Raw genomic sequence first — 17,308 nt, 5'->3', positions numbered from 1 at the left:
CAATTACAAATCAATTTTATGTTAATTTGGGTATTACAAGAAAAAAGGCCTTAGCGAAATAATTAAAAATTTTTACGAAATTTTCAAAATTTTTACACAAAAAATAAGTTGCCTTTAGCTTTCGAGTAATTGCGTTTGAATTTTAAGAAATTTAAGATTACATGTGAATGTTATAAATAAAATCAGATAAACGCGAAAATAACCCACTGCATCATGTGCGTTTTTTTGTGTCGTAGTGCAAAATTTTAATCCGCTAAAGACCATCTGTAACGCTTTACCCTACCCGACCGTTTAGATATACCGTTGCAGAAAGGGGAGCCTTTTAGGCACTACCTAAGAGCCTACGTTGCGCTTCTCGTTTCTACGTCTCTTCAGTATGCTTCCTACCGCTTTCCGCTTCTTCAAGTCGTGCATCATAATTGCCTTGAGATTGTCTCTGAGAGTAATTTGTCCAATTTCCATCTGTAGTCTCTGTCGTTCGTTTTGGTACTTCCTACAAATAGGGAGCGCATGTTCAGTGTCTTCTGTAACATAACAAGAGGAGCAATCTCCAACTTTAAAACTATGTAATCGAAGTCCTCGCAACGGCTGAGTAGCTAAACCGTGTAGAATCCTGCCTTACTTCGTGTACCTGTGAGTATCCATCTTTCTACATCACTGCTCCTGCCAGTCGTCAATCGGTCGGTGCTTTGACTACGTCTTAACTTCACAGTGTCGCAAGTCTTCTCCATCGTTTTGGGGTGTTCTTGGATGTTATTAGGAGCACCTGTGTTTTTTTCTTCGGCAAACTCACGAGCCACGTTCGTATCCTCCGTATCTTTTCCGTAGAACATCGTAGAACATTCCCAGGGCCCTTACGGAAGCACTGTTACTTGCGATACTCCAGCAGTAATAAACCGTCTGATGCGTGGCTTTAAAGTGCCACAATATTTACCTGGTAATGTGTGGTTGCATATTGATCTCATGAAGAGCTCAAGAGAAAAAAAACAACAAAAAATACATTCCAAACGATCTCAACTTTATTGATCAGGCTGTCTATGAGCACCTTTAACTGAGAAGCGAGTTAACAAACGACGTTCAGACAGTACAAAACAAATATGATGATTGCATCTGTCAAAGAATATAACTTTATTAAAAATTAAAAACTAAAATTAACTTAAATTAAAGAAGAATTATCATGCAAGTATTATACAAACAAATTTTGAATTATATTTTGTAATGTCCGGCAATTGCTCCTGTACGACAATTGAAAATTGTCACAAAACATGTAACGTAAATAGAAGTAAAAGAAAAATAAAATAAAAGATGATACACCTTGAATGGTTTAAATCGCGACGTGCACCTATTGACTATGGTTAGTAATTAAAAGAACTGCTTGAATGAACAGACAAAAAAGGACGTGTAACGCATTAAATGAGTAATATGCACTAAATAAAAAAACTATGTGTAATGAATTAAACGTATATTGAATTCAATCTAAACAGTGGTAATCTGCGTTTTGCTATTGCAACGCTTATATGTTGCCAATGGACCAAGTTCAAGAAGATTTTTGGCATCCAGTTTAATTACTATGTAGTATTTATACAACCGCCCTTCCAGCATCCCCCTTCTATAACTGTGGTGGATGCAGTAATTACTAGTTTGAAACGATCTATGTTGCATCTTTATGAATCCAAACTGGCATTCGCATAGGTCTTCATTACCGTCTAGTACCTGTGCAGTTACAGGCTATTTCCTAACTGACTCTATCCATTCTGTCAAGTAAACGTGTAGGTCTGGCTGTAAGAGATCACTCTCTGACTTATATTTATGAAAACACGTATGATTTATCCGAAGAACAAAAATATATGCAAGCACATAATAAAATAACATGTGCTGCAAAACTTTTTCCAGAAGCTGAACAAGTGAGCGATTACGAAATGTTGAGAGTTTTGTTACTAGATGAGCTCATCTAGTAAAAAGTAGATAAAAGTCCAAATACCCAGAAAATTATCAAAAAAACATAAATTTGAAGAGCAATCGTTTCATGAATACACATTTTATATGATCAAAATTACTGCTACGTGTACGATTGATAAACTATCCATCATCGAACCCCTAGTAAATGGATAATGAATTAAAAGCGTGTATCCTATATAAGCACCTAAAACATTTAAAGAACTTTGTGAGAAATTAAATGAAGTGAAGAAGAAACCAAAAAGATACAGAATGCAAATCAGATATTGAATGTAATTAAAGTGGACATGTTTCTAGAAACTGCGACAAATGAAATCAAGACAAAGAAGTTATAAACCTTATCGAAGAAGAAAATAGAACGAAATAAGTTCTAATAAACGATGTACAAACCTGGTCTTATAGAGACACTGGTTTTGATGTTTTCATTATAAAAAAGTGTGTACAAGAAGAACTTGAAAAGTAATGCCTTATAACCATATGTCAAATAGCTTGTCGCGAAATATACACACAAATACTTTTGGTAAATTAATAGTCAAAGTAAACATAGACATCATGGAAAAGGACCATGTCCTTATTGTGGTGTTAAGAGATTTTAAAGGGTTTTGCTTACTCGTGAACAAACGCGATTGTAATGACATCATTCACGTACGCGAGCACTAATTCGAATCTATGTATATTAGTTGTAAGTACCAGCACACCAACACTATTCTACATACACCAAAGCAGCGCCGCAGTGAAATTGTACAAAAGGGCAGTGTGAATATTGATTATTCTTTAATTATGCTTCGGCAGTCAACAAGACTCTGGCAGGCCTACAGCGGCAGAACTATCAAGTATATTACCATCACAAGCTCATCATGTTTCGTAGACCTGTTAGAAAGACATAATCATCACACTTCAGAGAGGTCCGAAAGAATTTGTTGCTGGCAATTGCCCCAAGAGGCGAGCCTAGAGGCATTAAAATATGAGTTAACACACAGCAAGATGGTTATTACAAAAATTTAGTATAACATTATAAGTCGACTAATGAGAAGAGTATTAGAAAAAAGCCACCAGATGAGATTAATTTATTTAACTTTATTATGTTATAATTCCGTATGTGTTCCAAAATTACTTAAATGTTATTCTAACAATATTACAATTCAATATGCGCGAAAATCAATTACAGTAAACTTAACAAGAAACGCTGCCATAATAATAAGAGGGATTAACAAGATATTGGAGAAATATTAGATTTCATTGAACCTGTTTGGATACGTGTAAAAGTCATACGAAGCCATAGCCCTATCGTTAGTTGTTAGCAAATCTTTGTTGAAAATGTTAAATTTGGTAATTTTACCATCATTCTTCTTCTTCGTGCGTAACGAGTTTATCCTCAGGTAAAATGGCATTAGATGTTCTTCGATATGGATTCGAAAACGTATCTCACCATCGACGATATCCGAAAGAATCATCGTACGATACCTTTTACCACATTTGGCACAGTTGCGGTTTTTTAAACCACTTATTGCAAAAACGGCAACACATTCATGAAAAAGGTCGACGAAGCAACAACGAGGATTTACCACAGTTGCTGACTTTGCTCCTACTAAGATTTCGTCGTATCCCAACCACGCACTTAAAAGAAAGCATAAATAAATAATGAAAAGAAAGCAAGAATTAATGACACAATCCGACAGTGTCAACTAATGACAACCTTCAAACTGTCACAATGCTCTTTTTCATGACTTGAAATAAGGAAAGAATGGAGCTACAGTAGGCGTCCTTACCATACACGCATTTTTAACTATTACACCTCAACGACTATTACACCAGGCAACTTACCCTTACTTTTGCAATATATATATAGTTTCTAATTACAATCATTGATATATTTAAAAATTAGGTGCTTACTACTTTTAGTCTTTCTTTTATTACCAAAAGTAGATATACTGTTGCAACGATTATGATTACTATTAGTAATAAAATATAAACTATAATAACAGTGCAGGTCGCAAATTCTATTATCATATTGTTCGATATTATGTTAATCACTTCTTTATCATTACAATATGTTTTATTTTCATTTCTGTTGTATTGTGTTCATCAATTAATTCCATTTTTTTGTAGTCGTTATATACCAATCTACCAGTTATTGAGTTATTGAGTGTTGCAAAAATTTTACTTGATTTAAAGTCATTTTGTCTTTGTTTTTTGTCATAGTTCTCAACGTATTAACAAAATTGTTAATGTTTTATTTAATATATACTTGTTTGTTAATTGTTTATTAATTGTTTATATGAATTTGTGGATATTGTTACTTACTTTACTTGCATTACATATCCATTGAGTTTACCGTATGTGTAATTATTTTAGTTGATTACTTTCGCTGTTGACGTTCTATTGGCGGTAAAACCAGTTTCTGATTCAAAGGGTATTATTGTCAATTTTGTCTGGAAGAGAATGATTACCGTGGTTGAGGTCTACACATTTATTTATTTGAATCCAAATTTAAGTTACAAAAATTTTAACCAATGATGATATTAAAATGCGTATAAAATTTGTAAGACACAACTCAAAATTAACTTCTTAAAATACTTCAGGAATATGTAATTATTTAATAAATATAACATAAACATTTGTTGGCTATAACAAGACAGTCGAATTACGCAGATACTTAAGAATAAAATTCAAAATAAAACACCAGTGCTAAACCATTTGGCAACCGATAGTACTGAACATGTCTGGACCAACTTACGAGGCTATCGATACATTAAATTTAGTTTAAGTATAACTTTGACAGATCGCAGCATTGGACTAGGTAGATAGAGAACTTTCACGCATTTAAAACTTCCATTGTCCAATATGCTACCCACACATCCGAATGATAGGATAGCATTATTGTAAAAACCGTAAAAATTAAAAAAAAAAAATTAGAAATGGGAGTGCAGTCAGAAAACCAAATAGTGATTCATTCGAAACATTTCTACCTGCGTTTTCGAATCCATTGCAAATTGACAAATTAACGCACTTGCGAAAATATGCTTGCTGTCTGCATGTCAGCGGAAATTTTCTCAATCTAAACTGTTAAGCATGACAAAGAACTTGGTTGTATACACCTTTACGTTTTCAAGTACCATAGGTATTTTTGCCGACTTAGTATATAATTTTGACGGCACGGTCGCATTACCCAAGTCTGCACTTACCCATATAATCAATCTCCTACTACCGGAAAAAGTGGAACTAGCACGGAATTTGTATGAACATCAACTGCGGAAGTTCAAATACCACTATTTGCAGTATTAATTTGATTTCAGAAACACGTCACAAAGTTCATTCATTATGTGAGCAAGCGTATTTCCTTTCACGTAAGCCATTCGATAATCCCTTGTAAAGACACAGCCCTTCAAGGCTAGTTCAAGTTGAGGGTGGGAGTGCCTAGTGACATCAACAATCACACCCATTCAATTCCCATCTGAATTTTATAATCTCAATTCCGCAATAGCTTCTTGAGGGGGAACAATTCGTGAAAATGAACGATGGTATCCATGAAACTCACGGTAAAAATATACCAAGATTCCAAATTTGAACAATTATATAAGTTTTAGCTTATTCTAATGTCTCCACCATTTTTCCCAAACTTTTGATGGTCAGCTTACGTCAAATCATTTATATGCCAATATTGAATTTGATATGAACAAATTTGAATCTCACCAATACTGTTCTCCAAAGTGTTAAACTTATATGGTTACTTACAAAGGAAAGGCTGTACTTAAAAATTTTAATGCTAAAGAACGCTATTAACGGCGACTCGAAAGTGCTACTTTAAGAAAATTGGAGGCGTATATGACCGATGTACATGCCTTTGCTGAGCTAGGTAGTTCATGAGATGGAGGAGGGGTTCAATATTTTTGGCTCACTCACAGTACTCAAACTCTGACAACTAAAAGAACAGCACGTTCTTACCCTTTAATAAACATGCAGACGGACATAACCTATCATACGAAACCCTTGTGCTCCTGTTCGTTTCCCGCTCTGCCTAATATCTTCTTCTGCTCGTGATGTCTATGGGATTCTCCGAAGTTGGGTCCGAAGACTTCTTTAACATACTTTCGTTTCGTACATATTAAAATACTGTTTATTTCACCTTGTTTTTCTTTTACATTATATATACAGAATGTATTACATTAAAATGTAGAAGAGTTATCGTTTAATTTATTTAATTGTAAATATGGATGTTTGTATAGATGTAGCTATATATATATATATATATATATAAATATGCATCTCAATATAAATATTCATACGTAATAAACAAGAATTGTTTCACCTAAACCATTTAATATAAATACAATTAATGCAAATGGAGATAGCCTCACTTACATGTTTTTATTAGACATTATAAAGGGCATCAAAGCATGATTCATGTAACAGAAAGGCAAGATCAAAATCAATTGGCATAAATTTGCCAGTACAGCTCATTGAAAATAATGATTCTTCAATCATATGGCGTTACTTTCAGAAAATTCACATACACACTCTGGCAAATCTATTTTCGATCAGTTGATATTTTACTGTAGGCGCTTGTATATAAAAAATAATTGTTTATTCGTTGCAATACAAATTAAACATATTTCTTTTACTGTTTAGCGGTGTTTTACGCATCACGGTGTTGGACGATAATGGCTTCGACTTAGCATACGAATTTCTTGTTAATATTTGAAGCACTAGGGCTCGATATAAGTGTTGTCAGCTGTTTAAAGTAGGCTACGAGCTTTTCAACACGGAAGGTGTTTGAAAGGAGCTGTTTGGAATAGTATATTTTATTGATTGTGATTGACTTCATTCTTGGGCAGTAGGTATTGTGTTTTTAACCCGTGCCAAGCAAAAACCGTTTCAGGACTAGAGTGCGTTAGCTGTGTGTGCGCTGTGGGCTGCCCAACTCTGGTCCGTTCTCTTGGTAGCGGATGCTGTTGGTGATGCCACATTCGGAGTTTGAAATCTTTAGTTGCGACAGATTTGTGAGGGAGACTTAATTGCGGTTAATCATTACCTTCATCTTTGACAAGTCTTTCTGTGTCTACAACTCATGAGTTTGTGGACGTTAAAATAAAACTGCATACCTGTAATATGGCATATACTACATGTTTTTACATTTCTTCAGTGTCTGATATTGCGGTTTACTTAGAGCACTTAGTTTTGGACGAAAACATTACTTCTCACCTTACACCCAGTGAGAAGTTAACGGTGCTAGGTGACTTTAATCTGCCCAATTCTTCGCGGGTTCTTAACGGTGACCTTGCATGATATATTCTTTTTTCTTATCCATTAATTGACAAAGAGTTTTTTGATGGTGTTCACGGATTAGGTTTGTGTTAGCTATATCTTTATTTAAAGGTGATCCCTTTGTTTCGCCTGAAGAAAAGTGTACATCTGTCGTGATTGGTGGCCGTAAATTGCCTGGCTAGCAACGGACCGCGTAATCAAGTGGTCATTAGTGATCAACATTTATTTGCTAAAACAAATTACATCAAACCTGGGAAATTGCTGTGTGGAATTGGCTGGGACTTACGCTCTGAAGATATTGATGATTCGTTATCTTTTATTTACAGCCAGCTTTTTTCCTCAAATTCCGTCTCGATACCGTGTAAATCTTGTCACACTTAGGAGCCTCCTGTTTGGTATATATACATTTGGCATTTAGGGATGGTCCGCAATAAAAAAGTAGGGTATTTAAAAAGTTCCCTCGGAGTGGTTTGATTAAGAATTATATGTTATACTCTAGTGCTAGACAAGATCATAATTCCATGAAAGTAACTTGTTATTCCAATTTTATTGAAGCAACCAGATACAAACTTCTTAAAAATCTTAAGGACTTCTTTAAATTCGCAAATTGCAAACGAAAAGTCGAAATATTTCCTTTCGTTATGAGTTTTGGAATTTCTGAATCATTCGATGCGTCGTTAATAATTCACATGTATGCAGATTTCTTTGAAGAAGTCTATCAATGTTCAAATATTTCGTCTAATAATTACCCCTATTCGATAAGCTGGTTTGATATTTTTTCACCTATATCCATTTAAGAAGAAGAAATATTTATAACATTGTTAACGTTGAAACTTTGTAATTACCCTGGTTCTGATGGCGTTCCGTCTGCTACTCTCTAACATTGTGCTGATTTACTATGTTCTCCCCTTACACATAATTTTAATGCTTGTTTGAAAAAGGTTACTTTCCATAGGTCTCGAAGAGTAGTTTTATTTATTTGGTTCTCGGTTTTATAAACTGGTTCTCGAAAACTTATTGGGAATTATAAGGTAATTGCCAGACTTAGTGCACTGTCCAAGCTATTTAAATTGCTGCTAACAAAATGTATTTAGGGCCAATTATATCGCACTGTCAGCACGGTTCTTGTAAAGGAAGATCAACTGCTACTAATCTTCTGGAGTTTTGTAATCCAATGCACAAAGCATTTTCCGGTCATAAAAAAGCTGATATTATTTTCGCCAACTTTTCCAAAGCTTTCGATAAAGTCAATCATATGTCGTTAGTCTACAAATTACATCGCCTTGGTTTTAGCAACAGTATGATTGCCTGGTTCAGTAGCTATCTCTCTGGTCTCCTGGGTGGTACTGATTTCTCGCCAATCCCGAGTAATTGTTGTCACTTCTGGTGGTGTGCCTCAGGGTAGTTATCTTAGTCCGCTATTATTTATTTTATACGTGAATGACCCCCAGTAGGATCTTAACACATATTGAACTCTTGCAGCTGCTAAAATGCCGCACCAATTATAAGGTCTTCAATTTGTTTCTTCTTCAACGATCATTACCAACGTTCATCTGTCGAGTTTGTCCATTAATAAGTTGAAAAGGGTTATATTGCATAACTAACTGCTAAACATTTTTGAATCTTGTACAAATACCGGTAAATTAAACCAAAACCCTTATTTGCATTTGATTTTTTCTCATTTATTGCTATTAATTACTGAATCTTAATTGAATGAATGAGTGATGAATTTTGTTGCAGATTGATCTCATGGTAATTTTTATTTGTTACCTCTTTATACTACATTTTAAGTTATTTTGTAGCTTACGTTCGGCTAATGACTTGTTCTACAGCGCAACTTAATTAAGTAAATAAATAAAGCAAACAAATAAATAAATATACAGGATTATAAATAAATCCAGGGGATACCAAATTAATGGTGAAATGATTCCATACGAAATGTGTGCCACTAAGTGCTCATTTATTTCACAAGAGATATTTAGTTCAGTTTGCTACTGAAGAGATTTGTCGATTTTTTTATATATTAAACCGCTATAAAATACCGTCGGGTTTATCTATGTATATGCGCAAGAAGGAACTTTATTTACTTTTTGGCAAACTTTCACGACCGCTAAACACTTCACTGATTAGCTGTTATTGTTGTACAAGAACTCTTGTGTTATTTTCAATAATTTCTCAATGTCCAATTTTACACGTCTTTATGCTTGAAAAAACCTTTTTTAATCGCCCTCTCTGCCAGTTCTCCATTGAAAAAACAAAAAGGGAAAAAAGTCTAGCAAAACAAAAATCGCCAAAAGCTAAGTCGAGAAAATATCTCCTCAATATCGGATTGTTTTTCATGCAAGAACTTAAGAAGCTATATAATGCAAGGTTACATAATTAACAAAATTTGTTACGCAAGACCATTCGTTACTTTTGCTAACATATTGATTCCTTTAGATTTGCTTTAGTTCTAGTTTAAAGTCGAACTTATAGCTTTGATTAGGATGAGCAGCGCATCTTTGGATTCTGCAGACAATAAGGGATTGCTGAAATTGTTTTTATTGGGATACAGATTGGCACTGATCCAAAAATGACGCATATATGCCACAATATTCATCAATGAATGGAATGAGTTCCTGGGGTTAACCTTATAAATGACAAATTCAATGGCATCAGAATTTCGAAACTAATCTCTCTCTTTTTACATCTGTCACCAGTAGATTAATTAATTTTGATTAATTTTGATTGACTCATTAGGCCAAAGGTGTTAATTTTTGAGTTAAAATAGATGTCCAAAGAACCAATTGTAGGATTTCTTAAATTCTCCAGGCATTATTTCTCTATATAACACACCGATGGAGGTATCCTTTAAACGATCACGTCCCTGAGTGTATGAAGAGAGTTCTCGCATCCCAACAACCCTTTTGGCTACTAATGTTCGAAATGAGGTAGTATAAATGACGGGAGCGAAGGTTCTTGCAGACACTTTTTCTTTGCTACCCACAGTTTCAGGAAGGCCATAAATTCCTTTATGCGTGATAATGCTTTTAGATGCCAACAGTGGATAGAACTTCTAAATTTTTTAACACCATGAGCGGTTTCTTTGTTCGCAGAAACTGCATATGGACATTTCGGCCGGTCGAGAAGTTCTTCCACTAAGGCATCCGCAAGTTTTCATTCTCGTTTCCTTTCATACCGAACTTTTCATGCTGCAGTGTAATTGTCGCTTGTGGAAGTGAAACGGCGTGTTAATCGTTCTGCTTCTCCCATTAAATTGACTCATAAATGTCACATCTTTTCTGAAGACAATATGGGCTGTTCATGTACAAGCCAACGGCAGATTTCGGAAAATTGTTTGAAAATTTCACAACGTATTCATGCTGCGAGTATTTATTCACATGTATCGTTTGTTCATATAGTTGGTGAACTACGGTCCACTTTTGTCTAAATTTTTCGCGTTGGTTGAGAAATACAGTTGAAGTATGAGAGGAATTATCAGTCTGACGAGCTGGCTACATCAGTAAAGGTATGCACATAGGTCTCGTAAATCTTCAATCCTTTTAAAGTGGCAATTTCGAGTTGCCACAAAATTTAGTGAAGTTAATAGTGCTCTATAGACCGACGTTAATGGTATAGACATTATCGTTATGCAGATGCTCTTGAAGGTTGAGACCTTGCTCATCTTGCTAGCATACAATCTCGTCAAAGCTTGTCATTTTAGTTATAAAATTAGGGTCCACTTTCAACGATGAAACGGAAGGAAGTGATTTTCAATAAAACAAATCGACTATCAAGATCGTACTGAGGTTACCAACGCGTTGAAACACCTTAACTAGAACTCCGTGCTAAAAAAATTAAAGAAGCGTTCTTGATGCAAACAGACTATTCCATTCGACTCTATTAAATAAGAAAAGTATGCTTATATACCAAAATGATTATCTTGTAAACTAGAAAACGTACGAATGATTCCGTGTTTCATATATCAAGACTTAAGAACGATGGCCATGAAGAATTGTTTATCCATGGCATCATCGAATAATAGTATCATCTTCTTTTAGACAAAATACGCTAACATGCACAAATAATATCGTTTGTCGCTGTTTACATATTATTGTAAAAAGTAAACAAATCTTTTTTTTTTTTTTTTTTTTTTTTTTTTTTTTTTGTGTTTGATATGGATTGGACCTTTTAACTTAAATTAAGATCCATAATCCAGTAACTATATAGAAATCCATTGCTGATATTCATAATTTCACGTGGTGATGAAATATTGATGCTTTTTTACTAAGATTTTTTTAATTTTTTGCTTTCTAGGTTATGTTTGACTCTTTTCTTTATTTCAATTGAGTAACACGCTGAAGTTGGCTGTGTACACCCTAACGACAGCATGAAGACTCAAGTAAACAAATCAAGGAAGACAATGTCATGAATGGCATACACACAGGTGCATACAGCAAGACACGAGAGTTAATCATCATCTATTCGGCAAAATTATGTTTTAGACCATACATTTATGATAGAAAATTTCTGGTCAGAGGTTGTCATAGACTAATTACATACCTATTTCCGATGAAAAAGCCCTCATCAAAATTAGTTTGCATAACACTTGATCTAGAATGTAAGGTTGGTACATCCAATGACGAAAAATTACCACGAACGAAATAATTGGTAGACATGTGGGGTTGGCATTCCTAGAGAAGTAAGGAAAATAAAAAGAAGAGGAAGATAAAGTTTGTTTTCTTTCGGTGGAGAGCGAAAGGCTACATAATGTAAAATCGCGTCATAATTTAAAGAAATAATTTCTAAAATAGAGTCGTCATTTTATAATCAAATAATTTGCTTTATCTTGTTTCATACATATTTTTTTTAAAAAAGCGTTCCTGCTCACAAAACGTAACTTGAAACATGCTACCTTCTATACATCTTACCGGACATGTAAGTCCGTCTATAAGGCCCTTCGTCCGTTAGTCCGTATTCCCCGTCATGTAGTCACACCCACACGCACACCCACTCGTGCCCCATCTCAGCGGTACCTACGGATTGCTAAATTTGTCTGTTTGTTTCTTTTTTTCTTGTAATTGATCAATAAAAAAATAATTAAATTTCTATTTCTACATAATTTGTGTTTCAACTTCTTTTTTTTGGCATATAAAACTAGTTTTAGCGATATTTGTATATGCTTAACCATATATGGAAACAGCCTAAAAGGTACATAAATATCAATGTATAAGATAACCTAATACAAAACCAAACACCCCATCTACGATACAGTCAGTCGATGACTCGATTGTGACAGCTACTGGCACACTAGCGATGCTTTCCGTATCGTAACCTATAAAATACCATTCCGCAAAAAGCAAACCATCAACACGATAATCAATATGCTCCTTACTCTCAGTTTGACGATGATCCACTTTTGCAGACGGGATTCAAGTTTTTTTTTCCCACCAAATATTGGTAAAAAGAAGGTTGTCGAAGACGTGCCAATGCCAACGGTATGATCGATAAATAATGATGCGAACTGACCATAAAGAGGAACACAAAATGGTATATTGATGGCAGGCAATGAAGCCAGTATTATGGCTAAAAAATTAGAAAACGTTATACTTTCTTTTTTCCTTTTTATTCTTTTCTAAACTAATCCGATTTTACATGCATTTTTATTTCAAACACGCGGTTACAACTAAACATAAAGTACATGCAATTGATACATGTTCTGCGTACATAATTAATAGCGTTTATTAGTTTTATTTTTCAGGGAGTTTGATTTCATGCCATTTATTGTGTAAGATCTTTATTAAAATTTATTTTATATTCTTTGGCCCTAACAATAGAATTTTGCTTTTAAACACTTCTGTATATACAGACATTATAAATATTTTATTTAATGTTTTTCCTTTTGCCTATTGCTTAAATTTCACGTTGCTTTGCTTGTTGTCTTTTTTGTCTATTACTTTACTAGTTTTCATAAACGTATTGGATGAAATTCATTAGAAGACACCTCCGTTTTGGCACACAGTCATACATTTTTTAAAAGTTTTAATTGATAGATATTTCAGCAATTTATTTTAAAAAAAAGCAAAAATTTTTCATGACAAAATGAAATTCCGATATTTTACAATTAACTTTTCAGCAATTTTTTTGACTCACACTTAAAGCAAAACGTTTACTTTTTTTGATCTCGTAATATCAACTTTCCTATTTTCCTTTTTCTTAAAAAAACAACAAGAGCAAACATTCTAGAAAAAACAAAATCATGCATAATAACGTTATGCAGAGAGAGAGAAAGTTGTGAACATAGGTTTTCCATAACGGTATACTGTGATTATGATATTACATACTCTATTGGGATAGAGCAGTGGTCAAAGCCGACCTACGCAACCCCTATACCTCAAACGTAGACGGACGTTACAAAGGGTAAAAAAACCTGTGATTCTTTTAATTGTAACTATCTGTGGAGTGTTCGTGGGACAAAATTTGAAACCCCTTTCATATCTGCCAAATAAGCTAGCTCAGGAATGATGCGTGCGTCCGTCTCTTATACGCTCCAATCCTCTTAAAGTGGCACTTCAGCGTAGCTCTAAAAATAACAATAAATTTTTGAAATTTTAAATTGAGACAACAAATCAAAAAAAAAACTCTCTGAATTGCAAAACCTTATTAATAATATTGATATTAATTTGGATTAACTATTTCTAAGGCTTTAAAAAGTGCTTGATAATTTTGATCTTTCCTATTTACAACTATTAGATGATATTTTGTTTAATAAGGTTCACATTGATGAATTTAAGAAGACCGTTAATAAAATTTTAACAAAATTGAAAACAGTACTCGTACCTGCATTGATAAAAATTGAAAGGGACACTGATAAAGCAAGAATCATAAAAAGATATCGTCATGCTCCAATATGGGGTGATCATGCTGGGCAACTCGTACCCGGGAAAATCAGAAGAAGATATTATTGGAAGAACGTAATCCTTTGATATCTTTATATCCCTCGTTACGTAAAGAATTGTGATAACTGTCAGAAAGCTAAATCTGGTGTTAAAGCAAGAAACCAATTCATCATAACACTTACTCCGACAAAAGCATTCGACATTGTTATTATCAACGCAACAGATCCCTTAACCAAATCTGACTCAGATAAAAGATAATCAGTCACGGTAATATGTGATTTAACTAAATACGTAATTGCGATTCCAATTAAGAACAAATTCGCTAAAGATATCTCGAAAGGAATTTTTGAAGGAGCTGTTTTTTTACACGGCTCAATGACCAATATGTTCACTGATATTGAAACGAAGTATATCAATAACGCTTTGCTTCAATTGTCCACTTTGATGAAAGTGAAAAATTTATATTCTACCCCATAACACGATAAGACTCTGGGTTCTGCTGAAGGATCTCATGGAACATTAAATAAGTATTTGAGAATGGAGATTTCATCCAACAAATCGTATTAGGATTCATCGGTAAAATTCTTCGTATATTGTAACAATACTACACCTTCCATCGCAAACAGATTTTGTCCATTTGAATTAATATTCGGGAAAATACCACCTGTTTTAGACTTTGCGGATGGAAATCTCATCCAACCATTGTATATCTTTGAATCGAGCCAAAAGGAAGTAGCACATAGAAGAGCTGCAGATATTCTTGAAAATTGCAAATTAACCGCAAAAACGAACTAGAAGTTAGACCAGATTCTATAAAAGTTAGGTTTAATGACCTTGCATTAGTCCGTAATCATTGGTTCGCATAAGTTTGATGACGTCGATACGTTCATAGATTTAGGCGTTCTCTTTGTCCATAAATTGCATATTGAGCTCTCGTTAAGCAAAGCCAGGTCCGCGCTTGGTTTTATAAAGAGGTGGTCCAAAGAGCTTGATGATCCTTACACTACAGAAAGGCTGTACATGTGTTTGATTAGACCTAAACTCGAGAATGCCTCTGTTGTGTGGTCTCCTTCATATAGGTGCTATGTAGATTCAATTGAATCTGTTCAAAAGCAATTCTTGCTGTTTGCCCTTAGGAATTTGGGTTGCGATCCGATTGCCTCTCTCCCTCCTTATGAAAGTAGGTTGCTTCTGTCGTCCTTACCGTCTCTCGAGAAACGTGGACTTGTTCTTGGCGTTTCCTTCGTAGTCAAAGTAATAAATGGTGCTATGGACTCGCCTGCATTACTTGGTGAAATAAGCTTTAATGTCCCTAACCGCTTCTCTAGACACTTTATCTTGGTTAAGCTTAGTCAATTTAAATATAATTATGAGCTACTTAGAGTTGTTTGCGAGAACCTAAGTGACGTCTATCACTTATTCTCATTATGGGACTCTTTAAAGTTCATTAAAGCAATATTGCTTAATACGCGTGATTTACCTATGTCGCACTTAAACCAGCTCTTAACCTTAAAAAGTCAGTATGATTCAAAAATTAATTGTTGTTAACTATTATCGGTTGCCAAGCTTATGCATGTTTGCGATGGCTTAGTGGTTCATTTGCAATTTGATCCTGTACCGATTGTGGGTGTGGCTCTATGCTAGGTGCATACGTGCTTGTTTTCTTTTTTCCTCTCTTTTTTCCTTTTTATTTGTTTTGTTATGCTTATACTAAGTTTTAATATTAATTAATTTCGGATTTAGTTTAAAAGTCAATTGAACACGACTGTCAATTTATTTTAGTCGAGTTTCATGTATAAGTAGAATAAATAAATAAATAAATAAGATAGGCCATAAACTGTATGAAGTTTATAACGGTGCATTTAAAATTATAGAATTAGATGATAGGAATAATATTATCTGATAACAACAGTAAATGATAATGTATCTACAAAAATAAAATAAAAATCTATAATTCTTAATCTATTTACCTGATCTTTGACCTTTTTCTTTTATGTATATTTTTGACTTTCTCGTACCTTTATAATAAATTTAATTAAGTTACGTAGCTCTAATGAAGAATAAATTTATATAAATTCATTTCAAAAAAGTGGAAGTGTAGCATCCATTCATTGACATATCCACGTGTCAAAAGTAAGCTGATCACGTTAGACTCTCTAAAGCGTTTGGTTTCATAAGGCTTGATATTCCTTTTAGAATGGAAATCTTTATAATATATGATTTGGTCAATGCGTGTGTATGTAAATATGCGTGCGGCTTCAACAAAAAATGTTTATGCAACAATAATTAACAAACTGCTTACAATAATGCAAAACCATTGCTTTGATCGTTCTCTTCCGTCAATTTATTTGCAATTGGTATTGCTGCATATAGCTAAATTTTATGTAAACATCCGAAACACGTCTCTTCGAAGTTGTTGTATATTACAGTTCTCTCTTCATGTAGGCACACTACAATATGTTGTAAGTTTGTGTGTAATTTTTTTCTTTTGCACTCGTTGTGCACAGAGATCTTTTAATGCGCCGTGCATTGTTGACAATCAATAGTATTGTTGTTGCTTGTTATGTTGTAATAATTTACTTGATTAATATTTGACAGTCAGATCAGACTTAAGGTTAAGACAGTTGACTTTTACAGAAAAATAGACAAATATTTGCATCGTTAGAAGATTTCAACTGAAACATGAACATGCATATGTATGCCATGTGGCAGTAATAATATGTTTACCATTCGACGCCTGCTGCTGACATTAAGTCGAGAGCTCAATATTACTGACCTTAGAAACAGGGTAAGCAAGAAGCCCTTACCTACACTTTATATTGATTTGCATCCTAAACTAAACGCCAAGGAGGTTTTTAAATTTGAACACATTAATCACGCTACAATCGCTCCCAGAAAAATTATTGAAGTGATACAATGTCATTGATGCCAATTTTTTGGCCACACTAGAAAAAATCGTCAATAATCGCCTTCAACTCTAATATTCAATAAAGTAGTTGTAATAGCAACGCTTCTTCCGATATTAATCAGCTCCCAATAAACAAACATTTTTTGAAATATCGAAGGGCGAAATCTTAAAGCCAAGGAACTTTGCAAGTGCCTCCCAAAAACCATATTTTCCGTGCTTTCCACTGGGAGACCCACTTACTGGCCAAAAAATTCAAGAAAAATCCAAGATCTCCTGGATTTTATAGCTAATTCAGGTATTG

At 34.1% G+C, this 17,308-nt stretch overlaps 1 long non-coding RNA gene across 1 annotated transcript; it reads right to left on the bottom strand.

Moving 5' to 3' along the window:
* Positions 1 to 2,445: 2,445 nt before the first annotated feature.
* LOC119643718 lies at positions 2,446 to 13,267 on the bottom strand. The gene is made up of 4 exons (XR_005248392.1): positions 12,596 to 13,267; positions 11,764 to 11,894; positions 4,261 to 4,388; positions 2,446 to 3,573 (listed from the first exon to the last, which is right to left on the bottom strand). It is a non-coding gene; the product is annotated as an uncharacterized LOC119643718 (long non-coding RNA).
* Positions 13,268 to 17,308: the final 4,041 nt, after the last annotated feature.

The sequence above is a fragment of the Glossina fuscipes genome, unplaced genomic scaffold (assembly GCF_014805625.2).
Source record: "Glossina fuscipes isolate IAEA_lab_2018 unplaced genomic scaffold, Yale_Gfus_2 61541, whole genome shotgun sequence".
NCBI classification, from domain to species: Eukaryota; Metazoa; Arthropoda; class Insecta; order Diptera; family Glossinidae; genus Glossina; species Glossina fuscipes.
The sequence above is the reverse complement of the archived record's forward strand: the minus strand, read 5'-3'. Positions and strand labels throughout refer to the sequence as shown.